This window comes from Ambystoma mexicanum (assembly GCF_040938575.1).
Source record: "Ambystoma mexicanum isolate Mex_15411 chromosome 12 unlocalized genomic scaffold, UKY_AmexF1_1 Mex_chr12_unloc.1, whole genome shotgun sequence".
Lineage (NCBI taxonomy): Eukaryota > Metazoa > Chordata > Amphibia > Caudata > Ambystomatidae > Ambystoma > Ambystoma mexicanum.
The window spans coordinates 12,113,083-12,126,879 of record NW_027182322.1 but is presented as its reverse complement, the minus strand read 5'-3'; the positions used below and the strand labels follow the sequence as shown (position 1 = coordinate 12,126,879).

The following is a 13,797-nucleotide window of genomic DNA, read 5'->3' as shown; positions in this document are numbered from 1 at the left end:
TCCAGTGTTTACTTCACATCATATTATCAAGCTTTCTGGGATACAAGAAAGAATAATTGTTTTCTGAAACATAAAATGTCTGTAGAAGAATCACACTTCTGGCTGAAACCTTGAACTACACCTTTGTTCCTTTAGGGATAAATTCGGAGAATAGGGTATTACTGTATTTTCTTGCAAACTGAATACGTTTGGACAACATTTCCATACCTTAATAAAAAAGAACTGGATAAAAAGTGCAGACATGCAATTGGTTAACAATACAAAAACACAAAGAGAATATACCATAAATAGCTTTGAAAGAAGATTTTACTTTATATGTCGCTAGAAACAAATGTCTGAGTGTAGGGTGTCGTGTTTTTGGTCTATCTCATTTACAGCTATTATAAAGACAATGTTTCTGAAGGAAGGATACATTAGGAAAGTGCAAAGTTTCTGGCAGTGATGTTGTATTGCTTATGAGCAATATGTTCCTGTTGCCATGGAAGGCAGACTGCTTTTGATTCAGTTGCATGCTGTATTAGATACATAGGTTCAACTTGGGTGAAATACTAAGATTAAAGCATCGGCCAAAAATAAACATTCCTCACATGCATAATGTTCCTTGTTTGAATAAGAAAGTAAAAAATACGACTCTGGTGGGATTCGAACCCACAACCTTTGAATGACTTTGCCAATTCTCTTAGAAGTCCAACACGCTATCCATTGCGCCACAGAGCCAGATGAAAATCAACTTGCGTACATTAAGGGATGATCGAAGTTTTGTCAATCCAGTGTTTACTTCACATCATATTATCAAGCCTTCTGGGATACAAGAAAGAATAATTGTTTTCTGAAACATAAAATGTCTGTAGAAGAATCACACTTCTGGGTGAAACCTTGAACTACACTTTTGTTCCTTTAGGGATAAATTCGGAGAATAGGGTATTACTGTATTTTCTTGCAAACTGAATACGTTTGGACAACAATTCCATACCTTAATAAAAAAGAACTGGATAAAAAGTGCAGCCATACAATTGGTTAACAATACAAAAACACAAAGAGAATATACCATACATAGCTTTGAAAGAAGATTTTACTTTATATGTCGCTAGAAACAAATGTCTGAGTGTAGGGTGTCGTGTTTTTGGTCTATCTCATTTACAGCTATTATAAAGACAATGTTTCTGAAGGAAGGATACGTTAGGAAAGTGCAAAGTTTCTGGCAGTGATGTTGTATTGCTTATGAGCAATATGTTCCTGTTGCAATGGAAGGCAGACTGCTTTTGATTCAGTTGCATGCTGTATTAGATACATAGGTTCAACTTGGGTCAAATACTAAGATTAAAGCATCGGCCAAAAATAAACATTCCTCACATGCATAATGTTCCTTGTTTGAATAAGAAAGTAAAAAATACGACTCTGGTGGGATTCGAACCCACAACCTTTGAATGACTTTGCCAATTCACTTAGAAGTCCAACGCGTTATCCATTGCGCCACAGAGCCAGTTGAAAATCAACTTGCGTACATTAAGGGATGATCGAAGTTTTGTCAATCCAGTGTTTACTTCACATCATATTATCAAGCCTTCTGGGATACAAGAAAGAATAATTGTTTTCTGAAACATAAAATGTCTGTAGAAGAATCACACTTCTGGGTGAAACCTTGAACTACACCTTTGTTCCTTTAGGGATAAATTCGGAGAATAGGGTATTACTGTATTTTCTTGCAAACTGAATACGTTTGGACAACAATTCCATACCTTAATAAAAAAGAACTGGATAAAAAGTGCAGCCATACAATTGGTTAACAATACAAAAACACAAAGAGAATATACCATAAATAGCTTTGAAAGAAGATTTTACTTTATATGTCGCTAGAAACAAATGTCTGAGTGTAGGGTGTCGTGTTTTTGGTCTATCTCATTTACAGCTATTATAAAGACAATGTTTCTGAAGGAAGGATACGTTAGGAAAGTGCAAAGTTTCTGGCAGTGATGTTGTATTGCTTATGAGCAATATGTTCCTGTTGCAATGGAAGGCAGACTGCTTTTGATTCAGTTGCATGCTGTATTAGATACATAGGTTCAACTTGGGTCAAATACTAAGATTAAAGCATCGGCCAAAAATAAACATTCCTCACATGCATAATGTTCCTTGTTTGAATAAGAAAGTAAAAAATGCGACTCTGGTGGGATTCGAACCCACAACCTTTGAATGACTTTGCCAATTCACTTAGAAGTCCAACGCGCTATCCATTGCGCCACAGAGCCAGATGACAATCAACTTGCGTACATCAGGGGATGATCGAGGTTTTGTCAATCCAGTGTTTACTTCACATCATATTATCAAGCCTTCTGGGATACAAGAAAGAATAATTGTTTTCCGAAACATAAAATGTCTGTAGAAGAATCACACTTCTGGGTGAAACCTTGAACTACACCTTTTTTCCTTTAGGGATAAATTCGGAGAATAGGGTATTACAGTATTTTCTTGCCAAGTGAATTGGTTTGGACAACAATTCCATACCTTAATAAAAAAGAACTGGATAAAAAGTGCAGACATACAATTGGTTAACAATACAAAAACACAAAGAGAATATACCATAAATAGCTTTGAAAGAAGATTTTACTTTATATGTCGCTAGAAACAAATGTCTGAGCGTAGGGTGTCGTGTTTTGGTCTATCTCATTTACAGCTATTATAAAGACAATGTTTCTGAAGGAAGGATACATTAGAAAAGTGCCAAGTTTCTGGTAGTGATGTTGTATTGCTTATGAGCAATATGTTCCTGTTGCAATGAAAGGCAGACTGCTTTTGATTCAGTTGCATGCTGTATTAGATACATAGGTTCAACTTGGGTCAAATACTAAGATTAAAGCATCGGCCAAAAATAAACATTCCTCACATGCATAATGTTCCTTGTTTGAATAAGAAAGTAAAAAATGCAACTCTGGTGGTATTCAAAGCCACAACCTTTGAATGACTTTGCCAATTCACTTAGAAGTCCAACGCGCTATCCATTCCGCCACAGATCCAGATGAAAATTAACTTGCGTACATTAAGGGATGATCAAAGTTTTGTCAATCCAGTGTTTACTTCACATCATATTATCAAGCTTTCTGGGATACAAGAAAGAATAATTGTTTTCTGAAACATAAAATGTCTGTAGAAGAATCACACTTCTGGCTGAAACCTTGAACTACACCTTTGTTCCTTTAGGGATAAATTCGGAGAATAGGGTATTACTGTATTTTCTTGCAAACTGAATACGTTTGGACAACATTTCCATACCTTAATAAAAAAGAACTGGATAAAAAGTGCAGACATGCAATTGGTTAACAATACAAAAACACAAAGAGAATATACCATAAATAGCTTTGAAAGAAGATTTTACTTTATATGTCGCTAGAAACAAATGTCTGAGTGTAGGGTGTCGTGTTTTTGGTCTATCTCATTTACAGCTATTATAAAGACAATGTTTCTGAAGGAAGGATACATTAGGAAAGTGCAAAGTTTCTGGCAGTGATGTTGTATTGCTTATGAGCAATATGTTCCTGTTGCCATGGAAGGCAGACTGCTTTTGATTCAGTTGCATGCTGTATTAGATACATAGGTTCAACTTGGGTGAAATACTAAGATTAAAGCATCGGCCAAAAATAAACATTCCTCACATGCATAATGTTCCTTATTTGAATAAGAAAGTAAAAAATGCGACTCTGGTTGGATTCGAACCCACAACCTTTGAATGACTTTGCCAATTCACTTAGAAGTCCAACGCGCTATCCATTGCGCCACAGAGCCAGATGAAAATCCACTTGCATACAGTAAGGGATGATCGAAGTTTTGTCAATCCAGTGTTTACTTCACATCACATTATCAAGCCTTCTGGGATACATGAAAGAATGATTGTTTTCTGAAACATTAAATGTCTGTAGCAAGAATCACAGTTCGGGGTGAAACCTTGAACTGCACCTTTGTTCGCTTGGGGAGAAATTCAGAGAATAGGGTATTACAGTATTTTCTTGCCAAGTGAATTGGTTTGGACAACAATTTCATACCTTAATAAAAAAGAACTGGATAAAAAGTGCAGACATACAATTGGTTAACAATACAAAAACACAAAGATAGCTTTGAAAGAAGATTTTACTTTATATGTCGCTAGAAACAAATGTCTGAGTGTAGGGTGTCGTGTTTTTGGTCTATCTCATTTACAGCTATTATAAAGACAATGTTTCTGAAGGAAGGATACATTAGGAAAGTGCAAAGTTTCTGGCAGTGATGTTGTATTGCTTATGAGCAATATGTTCCTGTTGCAATGGAAGGCAGACTGCTTTTGATTCAGTTGCATGCTGTATTAGATACATAGGTTCAACTTGGGTCAAATACTAAGATTAAAGCATCGGCCAAAAATAAACATTCCTGACATGCATAATGTTCCTTGTTTGAATTAGAAAGTAAAAAATGCGACTCTGGTGGGATTCGAACCCACAACCTTTGAATGACTTTGCCAATTCACTTAGAAGTCCAACGCGCTATCGATTGCACCACAGAGCCAGACAAAAATCAACTTGCGTACATTAAGGGATGATCGAAGTTTTGTCAATCCAGTGTTTACTTCACATCATATTATCAAGCCTTCTGGGATACAAGAAAGAATAATTGTTTTCTGAAACATAAAATGTCTGTAGAAGAATCACACTTCTGGGTGAAACCTTGAACTACACCTTTGTTCCTTTAGGGATAAATTCGGAGAATAGGGTATTACTGTATTTTCTTGCAAACTGAATACGTTTGGACAACAATTCCATACCTTAATAAAAAAGAACTGGATAAAAAGTGCAGCCATACAATTGGTTAACAATACAAAAACACAAAGAGAATATACCATAAATAGCTTTGAAAGAAGATTTTACTTTATATGTCGCTAGAAACAAATGTCTGAGTGTAGGGTGTCGTGTTTTTGGTCTATCTCATTTACAGCTATTATAAAGACAATGTTTCTGAAGGAAGGATACATTAGGAAAGTGCAAAGTTTTTGGCAGTGATGTTGTATTCCTTATGAGCAATATGTTCCTGTTGCAATGGAAGGCAGACTGCTTTTGATTCAGTTGCATGTTGTATTAGATACATAGGTTCAACTTGGGTCAAATACTAAGATTAAAGCATCGGCCAAAAATAAACATTCCTCACATGCATAATGTTCCTTGTTTGAATAAGAAAGTAAAAAATACGACTCTGGTGGGATTCGAACCCACAACCTTTGAATGACTTTGCCAATTCTCTTAGAAGTCCAACACGCTATCCATTGCGCCACAGAGCCATATGAAAATCAACTTGCGTACATTAAGGGATGATCGAAGTTTTGTCAATCCAGTGTTTACTTCACATCATATTATCAAGCCTTCTGGGATACAAGAAAGAATAATTGTTTTCTGAAACATAAAATGTCTGTAGAAGAATCACACTTCTGGGTGAAACCTTGAACTACACTTTTGTTCCTTTAGGGATAAATTCGGAGAATAGGGTATTACTGTATTTTCTTGCAAACTGAATACGTTTGGACAACAATTCCATACCTTAATAAAAAAGAACTGGATAAAAAGTGCAGCCATACAATTGGTTAACAATACAAAAACACAAAGAGAATATACCATACATAGCTTTGAAAGAAGATTTTACTTTATATGTCGCTAGAAACAAATGTCTGAGTGTAGGGTGTCGTGTTTTTGGTCTATCTCATTTACAGCTATTATAAAGACAATGTTTCTGAAGGAAGGATACGTTAGGAAAGTGCAAAGTTTCTGGCAGTGATGTTGTATTGCTTATGAGCAATATGTTCCTGTTGCAATGGAAGGCAGACTGCTTTTGATTCAGTTGCATGCTGTATTAGATACATAGGTTCAACTTGGGTCAAATACTAAGATTAAAGCATCGGCCAAAAATAAACATTCCTCACATGCATAATGTTCCTTGTTTGAATAAGAAAGTAAAAAATGCGACTCTGGTGGGATTCGAACCCACAACCTTTGAATGACTTTGCCAATTCACTTAGAAGTCCAACGCGCTATCCATTGCGCCACAGAGCCAGATGACAATCAACTTGCGTACATCAGGGGATGATCGAGGTTTTGTCAATCCAGTGTTTACTTCACATCATATTATCAAGCCTTCTGGGATACAAGAAAGAATAATTGTTTTCCGAAACATAAAATGTCTGTAGAAGAATCACACTTCTGGGTGAAACCTTGAACTACACCTTTTTTCCTTTAGGGATAAATTCGGAGAATAGGGTATTACAGTATTTTCTTGCCAAGTGAATTGGTTTGGACAACAATTCCATACCTTAATAAAAAAGAACTGGATAAAAAGTGCAGCCATACAATTGGTTAACAATACAAAAACACAAAGAGAATATACCATAAATAGCTTTGAAAGAAGATTTTACTTTATATGTCGCTAGAAACAAATGTCTGAGTGTAGGGTGTCGTGTTTTTGGTCTATCTCATTTACAGCTATTATAAAGACAATGTTTCTGAAGGAAGGATACGTTAGGAAAGTGCAAAGTTTCTGGCAGTGATGTTGTATTGCTTATGAGCAATATGTTCCTGTTGCAATGGAAGGCAGACTGCTTTTGATTCAGTTGCATGCTGTATTAGATACATAGGTTCAACTTGGGTCAAATACTAAGATTAAAGCATCGGCCAAAAATAAACATTCCTCACATGCATAATGTTCCTTGTTTGAATAAGAAAGTAAAAAATGCGACTCTGGTGGGATTCGAACCCACAACCTTTGAATGACTTTGCCAATTCACTTAGAAGTCCAACGCGCTATCCATTGCGCCACAGAGCCAGATGACAATCAACTTGCGTACATCAGGGGATGATCGAGGTTTTGTCAATCCAGTGTTTACTTCACATCATATTATCAAGCCTTCTGGGATACAAGAAAGAATAATTGTTTTCCGAAACATAAAATGTCTGTAGAAGAATCACACTTCTGGGTGAAACCTTGAACTACACCTTTTTTCCTTTAGGGATAAATTCGGAGAATAGGGTATTACAGTATTTTCTTGCCAAGTGAATTGGTTTGGACAACAATTCCATACCTTAATAAAAAAGAACTGGATAAAAAGTGCAGACATACAATTGGTTAACAATACAAAAACACAAAGAGAATATACCATAAATAGCTTTGAAAGAAGATTTTACTTTATATGTCGCTAGAAACAAATGTCTGAGCGTAGGGTGTCGTGTTTTGGTCTATCTCATTTACAGCTATTATAAAGACAATGTTTCTGAAGGAAGGATACATTAGAAAAGTGCCAAGTTTCTGGTAGTGATGTTGTATTGCTTATGAGCAATATGTTCCTGTTGCAATGAAAGGCAGACTGCTTTTGATTCAGTTGCATGCTGTATTAGATACATAGGTTCAACTTGGGTCAAATACTAAGATTAAAGCATCGGCCAAAAATAAACATTCCTCACATGCATAATGTTCCTTGTTTGAATAAGAAAGTAAAAAATGCAACTCTGGTGGTATTCAAAGCCACAACCTTTGAATGACTTTGCCAATTCACTTAGAAGTCCAACGCGCTATCCATTCCGCCACAGATCCAGATGAAAATTAACTTGCGTACATTAAGGGATGATCAAAGTTTTGTCAATCCAGTGTTTACTTCACATCATATTATCAAGCTTTCTGGGATACAAGAAAGAATAATTGTTTTCTGAAACATAAAATGTCTGTAGAAGAATCACACTTCTGGCTGAAACCTTGAACTACACCTTTGTTCCTTTAGGGATAAATTCGGAGAATAGGGTATTACTGTATTTTCTTGCAAACTGAATACGTTTGGACAACATTTCCATACCTTAATAAAAAAGAACTGGATAAAAAGTGCAGACATGCAATTGGTTAACAATACAAAAACACAAAGAGAATATACCATAAATAGCTTTGAAAGAAGATTTTACTTTATATGTCGCTAGAAACAAATGTCTGAGTGTAGGGTGTCGTGTTTTTGGTCTATCTCATTTACAGCTATTATAAAGACAATGTTTCTGAAGGAAGGATACATTAGGAAAGTGCAAAGTTTCTGGCAGTGATGTTGTATTGCTTATGAGCAATATGTTCCTGTTGCCATGGAAGGCAGACTGCTTTTGATTCAGTTGCATGCTGTGTTAGATACATAGGTTCAACTTGGGTGAAATACTAAGATTAAAGCATCGGCCAAAAATAAACATTCCTCACATGCATAATGTTCCTTGTTTGAATAAGAAAGTAAAAAATACGACTCTGGTGGGATTCGAACCCACAACCTTTGAATGACTTTGCCAATTCTCTTAGAAGTCCAACACGCTATCCATTGCGCCACAGAGCCAGATGAAAATCAACTTGCGTACATTAAGGGATGATCGAAGTTTTGTCAATCCAGTGTTTACTTCACATCATATTATCAAGCCTTCTGGGATACAAGAAAGAATAATTGTTTTCTGAAACATAAAATGTCTGTAGAAGAATCACACTTCTGGGTGAAACCTTGAACTACACTTTTGTTCCTTTAGGGATAAATTCGGAGAATAGGGTATTACTGTATTTTCTTGCAAACTGAATACGTTTGGACAACAATTCCATACCTTAATAAAAAAGAACTGGATAAAAAGTGCAGCCATACAATTGGTTAACAATACAAAAACACAAAGAGAATATACCATACATAGCTTTGAAAGAAGATTTTACTTTATATGTCGCTAGAAACAAATGTCTGAGTGTAGGGTGTCGTGTTTTTGGTCTATCTCATTTACAGCTATTATAAAGACAATGTTTCTGAAGGAAGGATACGTTAGGAAAGTGCAAAGTTTCTGGCAGTGATGTTGTATTGCTTATGAGCAATATGTTCCTGTTGCAATGGAAGGCAGACTGCTTTTGATTCAGTTGCATGCTGTATTAGATACATAGGTTCAACTTGGGTCAAATACTAAGATTAAAGCATCGGCCAAAAATAAACATTCCTCACATGCATAATGTTCCTTGTTTGAATAAGAAAGTAAAAAATACGACTCTGGTGGGATTCGAACCCACAACCTTTGAATGACTTTGCCAATTCACTTAGAAGTCCAACGCGCTATCCATTGCGCCACAGAGCCAGTTGAAAATCAACTTGCGTACATTAAGGGATGATCGAAGTTTTGTCAATCCAGTGTTTACTTCACATCATATTATCAAGCCTTCTGGGATACAAGAAAGAATAATTGTTTTCTGAAACATAAAATGTCTGTAGAAGAATCACACTTCTGGGTGAAACCTTGAACTACACCTTTGTTCCTTTAGGGATAAATTCGGAGAATAGGGTATTACTGTATTTTCTTGCAAACTGAATACGTTTGGACAACAATTCCATACCTTAATAAAAAAGAACTGGATAAAAAGTGCAGCCATACAATTGGTTAACAATACAAAAACACAAAGAGAATATACCATAAATAGCTTTGAAAGAAGATTTTACTTTATATGTCGCTAGAAACAAATGTCTGAGTGTAGGGTGTCGTGTTTTTGGTCTATCTCATTTACAGCTATTATAAAGACAATGTTTCTGAAGGAAGGATACGTTAGGAAAGTGCAAAGTTTCTGGCAGTGATGTTGTATTGCTTATGAGCAATATGTTCCTGTTGCAATGGAAGGCAGACTGCTTTTGATTCAGTTGCATGCTGTATTAGATACATAGGTTCAACTTGGGTCAAATACTAAGATTAAAGCATCGGCCAAAAATAAACATTCCTCACATGCATAATGTTCCTTGTTTGAATAAGAAAGTAAAAAATGCGACTCTGGTGGGATTCGAACCCACAACCTTTGAATGACTTTGCCAATTCACTTAGAAGTCCAACGCGCTATCCATTGCGCCACAGAGCCAGATGACAATCAACTTGCGTACATCAGGGGATGATCGAGGTTTTGTCAATCCAGTGTTTACTTCACATCATATTATCAAGCCTTCTGGGATACAAGAAAGAATAATTGTTTTCCGAAACATAAAATGTCTGTAGAAGAATCACACTTCTGGGTGAAACCTTGAACTACACCTTTTTTCCTTTAGGGATAAATTCGGAGAATAGGGTATTACAGTATTTTCTTGCCAAGTGAATTGGTTTGGACAACAATTCCATACCTTAATAAAAAAGAACTGGATAAAAAGTGCAGACATACAATTGGTTAACAATACAAAAACACAAAGAGAATATACCATAAATAGCTTTGAAAGAAGATTTTACTTTATATGTCGCTAGAAACAAATGTCTGAGCGTAGGGTGTCGTGTTTTGGTCTATCTCATTTACAGCTATTATAAAGACAATGTTTCTGAAGGAAGGATACATTAGAAAAGTGCCAAGTTTCTGGTAGTGATGTTGTATTGCTTATGAGCAATATGTTCCTGTTGCAATGAAAGGCAGACTGCTTTTGATTCAGTTGCATGCTGTATTAGATACATAGGTTCAACTTGGGTCAAATACTAAGATTAAAGCATCGGCCAAAAATAAACATTCCTCACATGCATAATGTTCCTTGTTTGAATAAGAAAGTAAAAAATGCAACTCTGGTGGTATTCAAAGCCACAACCTTTGAATGACTTTGCCAATTCACTTAGAAGTCCAACGCGCTATCCATTCCGCCACAGATCCAGATGAAAATTAACTTGCGTACATTAAGGGATGATCAAAGTTTTGTCAATCCAGTGTTTACTTCACATCATATTATCAAGCTTTCTGGGATACAAGAAAGAATAATTGTTTTCTGAAACATAAAATGTCTGTAGAAGAATCACACTTCTGGCTGAAACCTTGAACTACACCTTTGTTCCTTTAGGGATAAATTCGGAGAATAGGGTATTACTGTATTTTCTTGCAAACTGAATACGTTTGGACAACATTTCCATACCTTAATAAAAAAGAACTGGATAAAAAGTGCAGACATGCAATTGGTTAACAATACAAAAACACAAAGAGAATATACCATAAATAGCTTTGAAAGAAGATTTTACTTTATATGTCGCTAGAAACAAATGTCTGAGTGTAGGGTGTCGTGTTTTTGGTCTATCTCATTTACAGCTATTATAAAGACAATGTTTCTGAAGGAAGGATACATTAGGAAAGTGCAAAGTTTCTGGCAGTGATGTTGTATTGCTTATGAGCAATATGTTCCTGTTGCCATGGAAGGCAGACTGCTTTTGATTCAGTTGCATGCTGTATTAGATACATAGGTTCAACTTGGGTGAAATACTAAGATTAAAGCATCGGCCAAAAATAAACATTCCTCACATGCATAATGTTCCTTATTTGAATAAGAAAGTAAAAAATGCGACTCTGGTTGGATTCGAACCCACAACCTTTGAATGACTTTGCCAATTCACTTAGAAGTCCAACGCGCTATCCATTGCGCCACAGAGCCAGATGAAAATCCACTTGCATACAGTAAGGGATGATCGAAGTTTTGTCAATCCAGTGTTTACTTCACATCACATTATCAAGCCTTCTGGGATACATGAAAGAATGATTGTTTTCTGAAACATTAAATGTCTGTAGCAAGAATCACAGTTCGGGGTGAAACCTTGAACTGCACCTTTGTTCGCTTGGGGAGAAATTCAGAGAATAGGGTATTACAGTATTTTCTTGCCAAGTGAATTGGTTTGGACAACAATTTCATACCTTAATAAAAAAGAACTGGATAAAAAGTGCAGACATACAATTGGTTAACAATACAAAAACACAAAGATAGCTTTGAAAGAAGATTTTACTTTATATGTCGCTAGAAACAAATGTCTGAGTGTAGGGTGTCGTGTTTTTGGTCTATCTCATTTACAGCTATTATAAAGACAATGTTTCTGAAGGAAGGATACATTAGGAAAGTGCAAAGTTTCTGGCAGTGATGTTGTATTGCTTATGAGCAATATGTTCCTGTTGCAATGGAAGGCAGACTGCTTTTGATTCAGTTGCATGCTGTATTAGATACATAGGTTAAACTTGGGTCAAATACTAAGATTAAAGCATCGGCCAAAAATAAACATTCCTGACATGCATAATGTTCCTTGTTTGAATTAGAAAGTAAAAAATGCGACTCTGGTGGGATTCGAACCCACAACCTTTGAATGACTTTGCCAATTCACTTAGAAGTCCAACGCGCTATCGATTGCACCACAGAGCCAGACGAAAATCAACTTGCGTACATTAAGGGATGATCGAAGTTTTGTCAATCCAGTGTTTACTTCACATCATATTATCAAGCCTTCTGGGATACAAGAAAGAATAATTGTTTTCTGAAACATAAAATGTCTGTAGAAGAATCACACTTCTGGGTGAAACCTTGAACTACACCTTTGTTCCTTTAGGGATAAATTCGGAGAATAGGGTATTACTGTATTTTCTTGCAAACTGAATACGTTTGGACAACAATTCCATACCTTAATAAAAAAGAACTGGATAAAAAGTGCAGCCATACAATTGGTTAACAATACAAAAACACAAAGAGAATATACCATAAATAGCTTTGAAAGAAGATTTTACTTTATATGTCGCTAGAAACAAATGTCTGAGTGTAGGGTGTCGTGTTTTTGGTCTATCTCATTTACAGCTATTATAAAGACAATGTTTCTGAAGGAAGGATACATTAGGAAAGTGCAAAGTTTTTGGCAGTGATGTTGTATTCCTTATGAGCAATATGTTCCTGTTGCAATGGAAGGCAGACTGCTTTTGATTCAGTTGCATGTTGTATTAGATACATAGGTTCAACTTGGGTCAAATACTAAGATTAAAGCATCGGCCAAAAATAAACATTCCTCACATGCATAATGTTCCTTGTTTGAATAAGAAAGTAAAAAATACGACTCTGGTGGGATTCGAACCCACAACCTTTGAATGACTTTGCCAATTCTCTTAGAAGTCCAACACGCTATCCATTGCGCCACAGAGCCATATGAAAATCAACTTGCGTACATTAAGGGATGATCGAAGTTTTGTCAATCCAGTGTTTACTTCACATCATATTATCAAGCCTTCTGGGATACAAGAAAGAATAATTGTTTTCTGAAACATAAAATGTCTGTAGAAGAATCACACTTCTGGGTGAAACCTTGAACTACACCTTTGTTCCTTTAGGGATAAATTCGGAGAATAGGGTATTACTGTATTTTCTTGCAAACTGAATACGTTTGGACAACAATTCCATACCTTAATAAAAAAGAACTGGATAAAAAGTGCAGCCATACAATTGGTTAACAATACAAAAACACAAAGAGAATATACCATAAATAGCTTTGAAAGAAGATTTTACTTTATATGTCGCTAGAAACAAATGTCTGAGTGTAGGGTGTCGTGTTTTTGGTCTATCTCATTTACAGCTATTATAAAGACAATGTTTCTGAAGGAAGGATACGTTAGGAAAGTGCAAAGTTTCTGGCAGTGATGTTGTATTGCTTATGAGCAATATGTTCCTGTTGCAATGGAAGGCAGACTGCTTTTGATTCAGTTGCATGCTGTATTAGATACATAGGTTCAACTTGGGTCAAATACTAAGATTAAAGCATCGGCCAAAAATAAACATTCCTCACATGCATAATGTTCCTTGTTTGAATAAGAAAGTAAAAAATGCGACTCTGGTGGGATTCGAACCCACAACCTTTGAATGACTTTGCCAATTCACTTAGAAGTCCAACGCGCTATCCATTGCGCCACAGAGCCAGATGACAATCAACTTGCGTACATCAGGGGATGATCGAGGTTTTGTCAATCCAGTGTTTACTTCACATCATATTATCAAGCCTTCTG

The 13,797-nt window shown here is 35.9% G+C and overlaps 11 non-coding genes across 11 annotated transcripts; all 11 read right to left on the bottom strand.

Moving 5' to 3' along the window:
• Positions 1 to 627: 627 nt before the first annotated feature.
• On the bottom strand, positions 628 to 717 carry TRNAR-UCU (transfer RNA arginine (anticodon UCU)). The gene is given in 2 exon segments: positions 628 to 663; positions 681 to 717. It is a non-coding gene; the product is annotated as a tRNA-Arg (tRNA).
• Positions 718 to 1,393: 676 nt separating this feature from the next.
• TRNAR-UCU (transfer RNA arginine (anticodon UCU)) lies at positions 1,394 to 1,483 on the bottom strand. Its single transcript is given in 2 exon segments — positions 1,394 to 1,429; positions 1,447 to 1,483. It is a non-coding gene; the product is annotated as a tRNA-Arg (tRNA).
• A 676-nt stretch (positions 1,484 to 2,159) lies between these two features.
• TRNAR-UCU (transfer RNA arginine (anticodon UCU)) lies at positions 2,160 to 2,249 on the bottom strand. The gene is given in 2 exon segments: positions 2,160 to 2,195; positions 2,213 to 2,249. It is a non-coding gene; the product is annotated as a tRNA-Arg (tRNA).
• A 2,960-nt stretch (positions 2,250 to 5,209) lies between these two features.
• TRNAR-UCU (transfer RNA arginine (anticodon UCU)) lies at positions 5,210 to 5,299 on the bottom strand. The gene is given in 2 exon segments: positions 5,210 to 5,245; positions 5,263 to 5,299. It is a non-coding gene; the product is annotated as a tRNA-Arg (tRNA).
• A 676-nt stretch (positions 5,300 to 5,975) lies between these two features.
• On the bottom strand, positions 5,976 to 6,065 carry TRNAR-UCU (transfer RNA arginine (anticodon UCU)). The gene is given in 2 exon segments: positions 5,976 to 6,011; positions 6,029 to 6,065. It is a non-coding gene; the product is annotated as a tRNA-Arg (tRNA).
• A 676-nt stretch (positions 6,066 to 6,741) lies between these two features.
• TRNAR-UCU (transfer RNA arginine (anticodon UCU)) lies at positions 6,742 to 6,831 on the bottom strand. Its single transcript is given in 2 exon segments — positions 6,742 to 6,777; positions 6,795 to 6,831. It is a non-coding gene; the product is annotated as a tRNA-Arg (tRNA).
• A 1,441-nt stretch (positions 6,832 to 8,272) lies between these two features.
• On the bottom strand, positions 8,273 to 8,362 carry TRNAR-UCU (transfer RNA arginine (anticodon UCU)). The gene is given in 2 exon segments: positions 8,273 to 8,308; positions 8,326 to 8,362. It is a non-coding gene; the product is annotated as a tRNA-Arg (tRNA).
• A 676-nt stretch (positions 8,363 to 9,038) lies between these two features.
• On the bottom strand, positions 9,039 to 9,128 carry TRNAR-UCU (transfer RNA arginine (anticodon UCU)). Its single transcript is given in 2 exon segments — positions 9,039 to 9,074; positions 9,092 to 9,128. It is a non-coding gene; the product is annotated as a tRNA-Arg (tRNA).
• A 676-nt stretch (positions 9,129 to 9,804) lies between these two features.
• TRNAR-UCU (transfer RNA arginine (anticodon UCU)) lies at positions 9,805 to 9,894 on the bottom strand. Its single transcript is given in 2 exon segments — positions 9,805 to 9,840; positions 9,858 to 9,894. It is a non-coding gene; the product is annotated as a tRNA-Arg (tRNA).
• A 2,960-nt stretch (positions 9,895 to 12,854) lies between these two features.
• TRNAR-UCU (transfer RNA arginine (anticodon UCU)) lies at positions 12,855 to 12,944 on the bottom strand. Its single transcript is given in 2 exon segments — positions 12,855 to 12,890; positions 12,908 to 12,944. It is a non-coding gene; the product is annotated as a tRNA-Arg (tRNA).
• Positions 12,945 to 13,620: 676 nt separating this feature from the next.
• On the bottom strand, positions 13,621 to 13,710 carry TRNAR-UCU (transfer RNA arginine (anticodon UCU)). The gene is given in 2 exon segments: positions 13,621 to 13,656; positions 13,674 to 13,710. It is a non-coding gene; the product is annotated as a tRNA-Arg (tRNA).
• Positions 13,711 to 13,797: the final 87 nt, after the last annotated feature.